Consider the following 13,358-nt stretch of genomic DNA (forward strand, 5'->3'; position numbering starts at 1 on the left):
CAATCTGCCCAGGTCTCAGATTCACTGCACTGGGATATTTTTGCCCCAAGTGTCTAGTCTATCCAGATTCCTATGCATTATCTTTCAGCTTACCCTGGTGTTTTTGATCCCTTTCAACTTCATGTCACTGTGTGAATGCCTGTCATCCTTTTATTTGATCCTTCCTTAGAGTCATCAATAAAAATGTCAGTAAAGACCAAAGACCTGATCTCTGTGATGCTCTAATAAACATAATTCTGTAACAGAATCATTCTCTATTTAGTATTCTTCTTTGCAGCCACTCAGCTGTGATTTGGTCCATGGATTATTGTATTCAGATCATCCAAAGAGCTAAGTTTTGTGATATGTTATCAAGTGCTTTACCAAATCCAAAAAGACTCACTGATTTTTAAGATTAGAAAGAAGCATGAGAACATCAAATCTGCTCCTTTCAATCCTCAAGTGAGCTTGCTAAGGTACCACTGAAGCATCTCTTCCAGAATGTCCACAGTTGAAGATGCCATGAGATGAAAAAAACTTTGCTTCATTAATCACACATATTGGGGGTTGGTTTGTTTTTTGTTTTTTTTTTTAATACTTATTGTTAAATTTAATGAGTCTGCTTTCTAGACATTGAGTTTGTGTCTTTTTTTTTTTTTTTCTCAGATTAAAGATTGCCTGGAATCCTGTTGTTTCTTGCTGTGCTTGTTGATGTTTCATGCAGTGATCTTTGGGGTTTTTTTCTTTTTTATTACTAACACTGCTCTTGATTCTACAAAGTCTTCTTTTCACATGTGCCTGTGTGGAGAATTCAGTCTCTGTGATGGTGAGGCCCTGCTTTCATGGGGCAATTTGCAGACTTTGAACTAGAATTTCTAATTCTCCCCATAAACAAGTACCTGTCAGCTCTGGCAAGGCTCCCTGTCCTGCATATCTTCCTATTGCCTGTGGGTTCCCTGATGTACTTTAATTTTCATGTCTCCATGCATAACTCATTTTCAAGCATTTCAAAGCTTAGGTAAGTTTCAAGACTATCTTTAAACAATGGTCCAGATTCTCAGCTTGTTCAAATGTGGGCAAATGCAGAGCAACCGCTTTGAAGTCAGCATTGGAAAACAGGTATAAATGTCAGGGAGACCGTCACAATCTCTTTTGATATCTCTGGAGCAGGTCATGCAGAAATAGAATCCCAAACAATACCTGTGACCAGCTGTTCTGTTCATCCTGTGCCTCCAGTCATTCTCCACATACAGCAGATCTCATCTCCCAGCTGACAAGAAAACCAACTAATCCAAAAAATAGAATTACCTAATTTTCTTCCCCATTATCTGAGGCTCATAATAGAAATGTGAAATGACCTGCTCTATTTCAGCAGCAAAAGCAGAGATGCCAGTTGACTCTCAGCTCTCAATTCTCACTACATCATATTTCGATTTGCAAAGGTCAGGGTCAAGGCTGGTGGGGATTTTTGTTCAGGAAAAGCTCCCTACAGATTAAATGGGATTCTTTCAGATTTAAAGAAGGAAGGGGAGAAAGAGAAAGAAAGAGCTGCAGGTTTTATTTAATGGGAAAATCCTAGTTCTCAGGTGGGGGCAGTTCTGCAGACTTAACACCAGTTGCAAACTGGGAGCATCCTGTGCCTGTGCTCCACTGTCTGATCCCATAAATTGTGACCAGAATCACATAGGCTTCCCTCTGTCCCTTCATTTCAGCCAGCTAGGGCTGTGCCATGCCTTTCTCCATGGGAAGGACAGTGACTCACCCACCATCATGTGGATTCAGGGATTCCCCAGAGCCATCAGTACCATCAGTGAAGGAGAGACAGGAGACACTCGTACCTGTGATGGACAGTCATCCCACAGGCAGGGAGTCAAGAGGAGGGAGAGATATTTCAACATTTCCTTTACTTGCTCAACCTCTGAGCACAAATATACAGGTGTCTAGGTCTGGGCTTCATCCTGTGAGCTGTAAATAAGGACCTGTAAGCCATCTTAAGCTTGCAAATCTCCCTGTCAGCCTGAGAAATCAACTGACGTCGTCAGCCAGAGCCAGCAGAACACACTTCATAACTCTCATTCCTCAGGGCTGAGAGCAAAACCAGCACTGCCTGTGGAGCTGGGACATCACAGAGAGCATGGAACAGGGAGAGCACAGACCCATGCAGAGCTGCTGTCACCACCAAGGCCACTAGCAGAGCTGGGCTGCTTCCTCTCCAGGGCTGGAGCACTGGATGAACGTGGCCAGATGCCATACAGAGCCAGTTCAGGCTCCTGGCATCGAGGTTGCCAATGAAGCAAAGTCGCAGGATCTCCTCCACAACATCTGCATTGTCTCATAAGGCATCAAATATGCCAAGGAGATTCCTCCCCTGGGCCATCATCTAGATTGGTGACACGTTTGACTTGCATGGTAGTGAAGGTGAGAGCTCTGTGCTGTGAGCTCAGTGCCACAGCAGCAAGGAATGATTTTGCTCTTGGGTGTGAGTTTCACAGTGTCAGAAAGGCCCACACTTTATGTCTGAGCAGCAGAGCTCTACATCCTCAGTCGTGTGCCTAAAGGAGTGTCAGCCTGAGGCTGTGAATTCAGGCCAGGTGGTTTGGCAGGGCCCAGCAGCAGCTTTTTTGTAACATGTTGCTCTCAGAACAGCTTCCTCAGCTGCACGGCTCCAGGGAGGTGATGGAGGGCACAGTACCTGCCTGCAGCATGATGCCATGCTGAAGTTATCTTTTTTTCCCTGACTATCCTCCCTTCCTTCCCTGGCCACTCCTCCACAGCAGGGGCTGCAGTGGGACTGTGGAGGCTCAGGTTTATCCAGGGACTGTGAAGCCAGAGGGGTGAAAGGGAGCAGCTCCCACAGCTCCTGAGAAGTGAGGAAAGAGGCAGTGAGTCAGGCAGGAGCACTGATCCAGGTCCTGCATGGTGAAGCTGCTGTACAGCACATCAGGGGCTTTTTGGAGAGAGAGGCCAAGCCCTGGCTGGCAGAGTTACATCCAGACAGTAGCAGTGATGAATGGGATGTGATTCGTGTAGCAAATGTGCTCCCGTGATGGAAATCACTTTGCTGGAGGATTGATGATGCTCAGCATGGGTCAGTTCATCTCTCCCAGTTCCCTGTCCTAGATCCTGGCAGACACAGAGACCACAGCTCACCCTTCACCAGCCCCGAGCATCGCTCACGCTGTAGGACTGACTCAAGGCACCAAGGGGATTGGCGTTTTGGATGGAAGATTTTCCATTTTTGGATGGAAGATTTTCCATTTGCTGGAAGCTTGGGCAGCACAGCTGAAAACAGCTTTGCAGCCCCAACTTAAAACTGCCCAGGGCTGCAGGGAGGCTGCAGAGACTATGACACAGGCTATGCAGTCTGGGGGAGACAAGCAGATTTTGAGGTGTCAAAATGGTCCAAAAGAGAGTGTTTCTCACTTTGGCCTGCAAATAAGAGTGGAAGTTGCAATAGGGTAAATCCTTGCTGGGAAACATTAGGAGGAATGAAAGCTGGAGACTTCTGTGCTACCAAGTGAAAAGGTGTTTGGGACCCAGGGATCAGATGTTCCTTTTAAGGAACATCTCCTACTTCAGCCTGCATCAGGACTGCACTCAATAAACAATTTGAGAACAGTGATATCACCTGGCAATGGGACTCCAGTTCCCCATAAGTGGTTAAACCCATGCAATTTTGTGATTTTCTTTTCCCAAGGTCAGGACCATCTTGCAGAACCTTTGGGGATAACAGAAGGATTTTTTCCTGCTTGTTGGAAGCACCACTGCCATGTGAGGCAGGCAAGCTGGGAAGAACTGAGGAGCCACGTGGTGGAAGAACAATGCCAGCCTGCCTCTGGGATTGGGGCTGCTGCAGCTTTCTCTCCTGTTGTATTTCAAGAGGGTTTTAGTAACTCTTGGGACCGCTTAAAACAGATTGTCTGATTCCTGGCAGTGTATTTTGAGCACCCAATTTGTTTCATGGCACAGAAGCATTTGTGGACCATGATGTTTCTATGTCAACACGTGCTTGAGGAGGGTTTTCTTTCACCAGAAGTGGCAGGTGTTAGAATCCAGATCAGAGCTCTCTCCACATCATTATTTTTAGAAAAGGATTTCTATTTTTAATAAGACATGTTGATATGTTTTCTCTATGTGGGATTAAAAGCACTTCAGGCTCATGCACGGAATTTTGCTTTATAAATCTGTGGGAGTGCAGATTTCCTCCACTCTTGTCCACTCTTGTTATATTGCCTTTGTGAAATGGGAATAATAAACCTTGTCTGCCTCCTGAAGGGGCAGAGAATTAACTCTTTGAAGTTTGTAAGACCATATAAATGCCTTCCTATTATTAAACTTACTACTGCTCAGGGCTTTTAAACAGCTGCCACATTTCACTTCAGAGGAGGTCGCCTTGAACTGGTAGGTGAAGTGAACACAGTATATCAGGGTGTTATGCTGAAAAAAAACTTTGGGATCTGTTAGATTGAAAGGCCCTATATAAATATGAGTTATGTGTAGAAATAGATTTTATAACCCTATCATTCTCCTCTGGTGTACGTCTTAATCTAAGGGTTTCACTATCTTTTATGAACATTTAACAAGACCTATATTAAGCTTCAAGCCTCTTCAGAGCACATATTTTACACGGAGTCAATGCAGAGGGGACAGCCCCATTTTTTTGCCCAGCTTACACAGCAGGCCAGCGACAGACCCGCCTGGCCTGCTCTGGTAATTAGTAATTCATAATGACCGGCTGCCCAGAAAATGCTGAGAGAAATTCAGGAGCTTCAGGAGAAGATGGCCTCTAACGCTGTCATGTTTTGAAAGATTCACTGCCTTTTGCTCTCCTTTCAGCTTTTCTAGGAATAGCTGAAGACTGATGGTCTCGTTTAACAAATGTAGGCTCCTGTTAAGTGGTTTTGGATTACAGGCTCAAGGGGCCAGTTCCTGAGCCTGGTGTCTCTGTGTTTGATCTGCATACACCCATTCCCATCCTGTTCAGGAATGCTGGGACAAAATAATAATTAAAAGCTTGTGATCATCCCAATTAATGCTGTTCTGGAGACGCAATGTTCTGGGGAAACTCAGGCAATTCCAGACCATTCTATATTGAAAGTGCCAGAGTTTGGATTGATAGATGTAGGAGAATGGCATATAAGCATTTTTTGAAGAAAGATGCATGAGGATTTCACTGCTCTTGTTTATTTTATAATGTGCGTTTCTTGCTTTGTGTCTTCAAACTACTTAATGAGCATTAGCTAATTAATCTTTCCAGTGTGGTCTGTAAAATTGGTAAATATTATTCTTGCTCTAGAGCCAGAGAAGTGAAAACAAGAAGATACTTCTTCTGAGCTCACTGAGCTCACCCAGAAAATTGGTGTTAAGGCCAGAAGTGAAGGCTCCTGGCTGTTGAGGGCCATCATCACCTGGTCTGCCATGGGTGTGCCTGTGTGTGGCACCTTTCCTAGAGGAATTAACAGCACAGGCCTCATTTGTCAGCACCGAGATGTGCTGAGGTCGAGCATGAATTCTGATTTCCAGCCCTGTCAGCCACACATGCCTCACCAAGCATGGGGTTGGTAGAAGCGACAAAGCAGAACATGGTCCCACTGTGCATTCGATGCTCAGTTGCATTTACAGGTGCCATGTGAGTTAGAAATTAAATACTGTGAGACAGCCCCTTCTTTTACAGACACTTTATTTACAGCCGCCAAGTAAAGTGGTTTTAGAAAAGGCATCTGAATTTAGGACGGTTCTTTCCACCAAACCACTGAAATTCCCAGGCAGGTGAACTGTGAAGCACGAGGGTACCCTGGATGTGAAACATAAACCAGTCTCCTATACCTGTTCTCAGTCTGAGCTAAAGTTTCCCTATTACAAACAAGCAGCCAGCACTATGGATGGAAATTATTTGCCTTTTTTGGGTAACATAAGTCTTGATAAAAAATAAATAAATAAAAAAAAGCGAAGCCTAAGAGCTTCACACCATTTCTCCCAGTTTGACGATCAAAGGTGCTTTTTGTTGTTTCTGCTGCCCCTGTTGATTTACACGGAGAAGATTCAGTAAACAGGGAGCACGGCCGCCCAGGAAGTGGCGGGGAAGAGGATTAAACTCCAGGAGCGAGGCACAGACGGTACCTGGAGGTGACACATTTTGTACTGAACATTTCATTAGCTCCCACAAGGCTGACGCCTGTTCATTAGGCACAGACATCCCAGCCCAATTGCCCATGTAGCTCTGCAAGGGATCCCATCGCTTTATCCCAACGGTGCCGCATACAAAGCAGGAAGACTCCAGATTTCAAGCCAGCCCCTCAGTAGGAGCTGTAATTAGGGATCCTGGTCCATCAATATTTCACCACATCTGCTCCTGATCTTGCTGTGGGATGTTTCTCTGTAGCTCATGTGCTGCTTAAACTTATCTCCTTGACAGCTCTTTAGTTTAAACAAAGATTATTTTGGAACAGGAGCTGTCAAAAAACCCAGCAGCTCCAGGAAGTTTTCTTGTTAAAATATGTTGGCTCGGCAGCACCATCTTCTGTCCTGCCCTTCAAACAGCCCGGGATGTCACACTGCGAACGGGAGCGTGTGCCTGGGCTAGCTCGGGGCTAAAGAATAGTTTGAATAAGACTGAGTTAATGTTTTCCGTGCTGGGAGTCCGAGCCATAAAGCAGCGATAGCACAGCAGATGGGAAGCCCGAGTCCAGCTCTGCAGGGACCGGCCAGCTCTGGAATCCACCGGCAAATCGCTCCCAGTCAAGGCTTTTGGGGTGAGGCTCTGGTGGTTGTTCTCCTGCTCAGAGGATTTATCACGGGCTGTGACCCCCTCGCTGCTGCCGTGGCTTGGAGGGAGCAGGGGCTCGGTGCTGCTCAGCACAATCCGTCTCACACGCTCGCTGAGCCACGCTTTCCCTGGGTTTTTGCTGCTGGGTTTGCTCGGCTTTGAGGTCATGAAGTTGTTGGATGGTTGCTCGTTGCTTGTGCTGCTCGAATGCCAGGTCCCACTCAGCAAAGCCCAGGGAGCTCCAGGGACAGGAGAGGAGGAAGGACTCAAAGGAGCCAAGGCAGACAGTGAAAAATCAACAACGGTGAAAAATCAGGAATTACAGAAAGAGCTGCTCCTTGTCCCAGTCCTCCACAGCACATTGGGATTCAGGCAGAGATTTGTGGCATGAAGGTTAAATTAGGAGGGCAGCTACAGTCATTTCTCATATGTTCCAGCTGGCTGCTGTCTCCTCAGCATCCTGCACACTGGGCTGGCAGCTCACTTTACCTCCAAATCAGCTCTGCTTCTTCATCCCACCACTCAGACAACACCCATGTATATCTCTATAATGTGTATAGGAGAAAGAGAGGCAATATCTGTATTTACCTTTTACTTTAGTGTGTTGTTGCAGGCCTTAAGTAATTAATATCTGAGCAGCTCAGATCCTCGTGTGACAATCGTCACACAAGAGAAAAGCATTCTTATGAAAAATACAACAAAGCCCTTAAATCTGAACCACAGCAGCTCCCTTGTAAGAGACACTCAGTGGCAGGATTGTGCAGCACAGCAATCAGTCTCGCTTTAATATACAGATCAGGGGAATGTAAGAAATACTTGGAGAGCAGCCACAGCTTTCACAGCAGCTGCTGCTACGTTTTTGTCAGGATGAAGTTCATTTCAATTATAGAAAGGCTTGTGATCACCTGCTAGGAGGAGGGTTTCAGCCGTTCAGGAGGCCGGGGGTGTGTATACAGCTATATTTAAACGGCAAATGTGCAGCACACTCTGGTGCCATCCCATTTGCAGAGCACTCTGCACACATCCCCTAATGAAGTGTTTAACTATAGATTCCTTCTCCCTTTATAGTGGGATATGAATGGACTTTTTAAGGAGGAAATTTAAAGGAAGCGAGGAGAGGGACTAAGACATCATTTGTGCTGCTGCATTGCTCAGGCTCTGTCAGGAGAGGGCTAAGCACCATCCCTTCTGGTGCTGCTGCAACCCTTCACTTCTTACAAGGCAGCCATGGAATGTCCTGTCCCAGTGTAAGCACACGGACCCACAGCAAACACTCAAAATGACAATTTTATTTTGCACAGACACTGATGGACAAGATGCTGAGAAACCCATGTGGAAGCCTGGAAGGAGAAGAGGAGGGACTGGAAGCTGGGACAGAAAATGGGTATCCAAGAAACGGTCTCTGATGAGAGGATATGCAGTTTGACACGGCCCTTCTGCCAACCACTGACCCCAAAGGGCTCTTCCACGATGTAACTGGGCCCAAGCAGCCAGAGCCTCATGCGTGCAGTGTGAAAGGGAAGAGCCTTACAGGGATTGCTTCCAGTTAAAGTGTGTTTTGCACAGTACTCTACTGTACTGTACAGGCTGTGTGTCCAGCCTGTACCATTTCCCTCCTCACTCCAAACCAGGTGCAGCCACAGACCTCTGCAGCTTCTGAAGTTTAATCATATTAAGACTTTGCCCTTCTGGGCCCTTATGTGTAGGAGGTTTGCAGAATTAGCAGCAGATGGTCCCACTAGAAATCCTGGTGACTGCATGAGGAGGCAGAGAGGGAGAAGGGCACCCGTTCACCTCCCACTTCCCACTGGGTGTCTGTAAGGGATGTCACCTTGCAGAGCTGGCCAGCAAGGTCACCACTGATGCTTCCCTTCCTCCTGTGTCTGTCTTGTCATCATCAGACCCCACAATCACTGTGAAGGTGTCAAAAAGGGGGAGGAAGAAAGAGGCCAAAGGACTTGACCACTCAAGCAGAAGGGAAATGTTTCAGGGTGACAACAGCTGTGGGAAATGACTTCTGGTGAGGAGGTCTGGCACCTCATGTTCTCATAGAGCTGCTAGCAGGCAGGTCACAGCTCCCATTTGACCTGGGAAGCAATGTGGCTTGATTGTCCTTTCAGAAATAAATTAGGAAATGGCTAATGCCAATTTTTAACAAGTGTCAGAACAAAAGAAGCTCCCTAGCACTTTCCAAAATGATGCCAGAAGGTTGCTCTCAAAGGAATTAATTTTGTCTAATTAAATATCTTCACAGAGCTCTCCAAGTATCAAACCACAACATCAACATGCAGCACTGTGCAGACTAATAGGAGTCACACTGGAACTGGCATCGTGTGCTGAAGTGTCAACAGATGGAGAGGGTGGTCATGATGGAGGAGGAGTGGGACAACAAACCTCCCTTTCCACTTCTGCCCCAAATGACACACTTCACCCCCATCTCAGCTCTCCCATCTGTTAAATCCATGGAAAATACTTCCTAAAGCACGGATTCACCCCAAGGGCAAGCTGGGTATGGGCACGGAGCAGGGCAGCAGAGGCCTTGAGGGAGCTGAGAGCTTTGGATTTTTTGGATGAGGATCAGATGAGTAGGGGCAGAAGGATCTGGGGGATTGCATCTCACTCTGCACTACAGCAATGGGACCCTCACTGTTTGCACCCCCTGAGCATTCAGGCCTGCCCAAGGACTCTCAGATCTCTGTGTTTTGTTGTACATTGCAGCAGAGACAGCCTCGAGGGTTGAGCTGCATCCTGGAGGCAGAGGGCTGCTGCCAGCTCTGCCCTGGAGCATCCTCTTCTTGGATTGCTGATTCACACCAAAAATCAACCAATTTTCCTTCCAGCCTGATTCAGTTACTGTCACTGGCTCCTTCTTTTCCTTATTAATGTCCTTAGAAAGTGAAAACCTTGTGTTACAATCAGCTCTGTTGCTACCCCCAAGTTGCTGTTCTGAACTCCTCTTTATTGAGGAGGATTTACACCCATGGCTGTGTTTTGGCAAGATGGAGGGGTTTCTGACACTTGGAAAAGAGAGCTTTTTAAAATGTACCACATGTCAACACATCCTGTTTTATAAAGCTAGGATTATTAGTTACAAATCAGGTCAAATGAAAAGAAAAAAAAAAAAGTGGGAAATAGCAAAGTTTTCAGAGGAGTATAAATAGCCAGTTGAAATTGCTGGTGCAGCCTGGTAGAACACAGCCATTCCATGCAGGCTCAATTATTTCTCCAGCTGCTCTGAAATCCCACTCGCTTTGCTACCTATTTCGAGCATTTACCCTGTTTATAGGAGACATGGTACACAGTGGATGAGATTGGACGTGGATGCTCCTGGAAAATCCTCCCTGTGTCAGCTGCAGCTCGCAGTGCAAACCTGGTGCCTGAGCACTGCTCGGGGTCACCTGCCTGTGGACAGGAGCATCTCACCTGCTTAAAACTGTCAAATCACTGATCCCTTGCAGCAGACAATACGATTATTCCAGGGTATTCTGGCTTTTTTAGTGAAGTGACAGGCTCTCAGATGAATTGTTTGCGTGCTGGATGATTTCTGTTGACAGGGATAGTCTTTCTGCAGTAGGAAAAAAAATCAAAAACTGACCTTTTCTCTTGCAAATAATAAAGGAGATTAACAAAATTATCAGTGCTGTATGTCCATTTAATTTTTTTTTTTTTTATGGCATCTCCCATTGCCACGGGTCTGATCCCTGTAAATGCTGAGTATTAGAATGTCTCCCACGGGTGGACAGGGGCTAAAGAGAATTTTCAGCAGGAGAGGGAGCTCTCTCTGCACCAACTGCTGGGGAACCAACGCTTGCTGCAGGCGTTAAAAATGCCAGGGAAAGCTGTGCTCACCATTTTGTCCTCATGTGTTCTCTCATATGCTTGCAGGAATTTCACAGGCTGTTTAACTGCAGTGATTTGGGGTTATATATCTAGTGACGCTCTATAAATCTAATAGTAAAACGAGCTTCCATGTGGGGTGTGCATCCATTTGGTCCAAGAAGAAATAATACACCCGCTTAAACACAACAGCTTTTGGAGGAGCTTGGCCCTGGACAGGGAGAGCACACTTATCACATCCCTTAGGGAGCTGCAGGTGGGAAAATTTCCCTTATTTCAAGAAGTTTACAGAATGCTAAAAGCTGTGCAAGACAGAGCCACACTGATACTGAAATTCCTCTTTAAAATTAAAAAACTAGATCAGATGAAAGTATTGCTGTGGAAAGGAAGGGAAGGGAAGGGAAGGGAAGGGAAGGGAAGGGAAGGGAAGGGAAGGGAAGGGAAGGGAAGGGAAGGGAAGGGAAGGGAAGGGAAGGGAAGGGAAGGGAAGGGAAGGGAAGGGAAGGGAAGGGAAGGGAAGGGAAGGGAAGGGAAGGGAAGGGAAGGGAAGGGAAGGGAAGGGAAGGGAAGGGAAGGGAAGGGAAGGGAAGGGAAGGGAAGGGAAGGGAAGGGAAGGGAAGGGAAGGGAAGGGAAGGGAAGGGAAGGGAAGGGAAGGGAAGGGAAGGGAAGGGAAGGGAAGGGAAGGGAAGGGAAGGGAAGGGAAGGGAAGGACCATGTTGCCTGACATCCCACTCTGGTGGTCAGGGAGGCAGGAAATAGAGAGATGGAGATATAGAGATGGAGAGAGAGCTGGAGAGACAGAGAGATAGCGCCTTACGCCCTTGAGCTCTGTGAGGCCGGAGCTCCCAGGCACAGCTCTCAGGCAGGCTCAGCCCCCCGCCCTAGGCTCTGGCTCTGCCCTGGCCCGGAGGGGAGCAGGGGTGCTCGGCTCTCCGTCCCGCTGCCCGGCCGGGCCGGTCCCGCCGCGCGGGGGCAGCAGCAGCCGGGTTCCAGCGGGACGGGAGAGGGAGGCGCCGCATCCCGGGAATGCCGCGGCTCCCGCGGAGCTGCCCCTGCTCTGAACCGCAGAACCACGGATGGTTTGCGTTGGAAGGAACCTTTCATGGGCTGGGACACCTTCCACTACACCAGGTTGCTCAAACCCCATCCAGCCTGGCCTTTAATGTTTCCAGGGATGGGGCATGCACCACGACTACGGGCATCCTGTGCCAGCTTCTCCACCCTCGTGATAAAAAAAAAAAAAACCCTTCCTTATATGTAATGTAAACCGACCTTCCTACAGTTGAAAACCATTCTCCCTTGTCCTGTCCCGGCAGACCCTGCTGAAAGGTTGGTTCCCATTTTCCTTGTGAGCCCCTTTAGATACTGGAAGAGGCTCTAAGGTCTCCCTGAAGCTCCTCCAGGCTGAACATCCCCAGCTCTCTCCCTGTCTCCAGAGCAGAGGTACTTCAGCCCTGTCAGCATCTCTATCGCCTCCTCTGGACGTGCCCCAGCAGCTCCATTCCTTCCTGTGCTGGGCCCCCAGAGCTGGAGGCAGCTCTGCAGGTGGGGTTTCACCGGAGAGGGGCAAAATCCCTCCCTCCCCTGCTGCCCACGCTCCTGTGGATGCAGACCAGGCTATGTTTGGCTCTGTGGGCTGCCAGCACACACGGCCGGGTCATGTCCAACCTGTCACGTCCAGTCTCACACCCACCAGCACCCCCCAGCCCTTCTCGGCAGAGCTGCTCTCCAGACACTCCAGAGAGGTGCCCTTTTATCACCCCCCAATGTGCTCCATGGCTGTGCTTCGCTGGGAATGGGTGTGGCTGTGGCTCCAGTCACTGATAAGGGCAATGCCATGCAACTGGCAGGGTGTTAAAGTGGATTAGAGTTTCATTTAGCGTCATTAGAGTGGATTAGGGTTTGATTTGGGGGTGTTAATATAGATTAGGGTGTGATGTAGCAGGCCCCAGATTTAAGGACTTCATGCTGCTCCTGCTGGGTGGTAAAATAAGGCTCTCCTACCTTTGTCCTCTGGGATTCCCAAAAGGATCTGTGGGAGCTTAGTTGTATTTTCTCTCATATTTTTTTGCTTTATTTAATTCTGAATATTTAATTTGAATATCTGATGTAGTTCAATTCTCCTGGCCGTGAACACACTGAATAAGGCAGATTTTAGCAGCCCTTTTATGACTTTATTTTTCTTGTGGATTTTTTTTTTGTTGTTTTGTTTGTTTGTTTGCTTTGGTTTGTTTTTGTTTTTTTTTTTTTTTTTTGTTTTTGTTTTTTTTTTTGTTGTTTTTTTGTTTTTTTTTTTTTTTTTTTTTCTTGGCAATAGGAAAATCTCATTTCCAATTTACTGCTGTGGACAAAGCAGTACATGGCAAAGATGTATTTCCTTTTCACACTCTGTGTTGGTTTTGGCTGGGTTTCAGGTCTGACCTCTCCCTATATACCAGATGTTTGTGCCCTGTTGTGGTTGGTGCTGGACAGAAAACATTGCCAGACAAGCAGATCTTCTTTTTTCTCCTTTTTAAGGAGAAAATCCTTGAAAAAATCCCTATCCTTGGCTCAGAACAGGAGGAATTTAAGTCTAGTGGTATCAATTTGATTAAGAAAACAACATTTTCCATTTCATCTTGTTTCTTCTATGCTGGGATATTCTCAAACACTAGGAAATTGCACAATCCTAATGACTGCTTAACTCAAAATTGCAACAACTCACAATTGCAACAGCCTTTGGAGTGAGCTCATGCCTGACTGATGAAACAGAATATTCACTGATAAAATATTTAT

This window comes from Vidua chalybeata, chromosome 13 (assembly GCF_026979565.1).
Source record: "Vidua chalybeata isolate OUT-0048 chromosome 13, bVidCha1 merged haplotype, whole genome shotgun sequence".
Taxonomy (NCBI): Eukaryota; Metazoa; Chordata; class Aves; order Passeriformes; family Viduidae; genus Vidua; species Vidua chalybeata.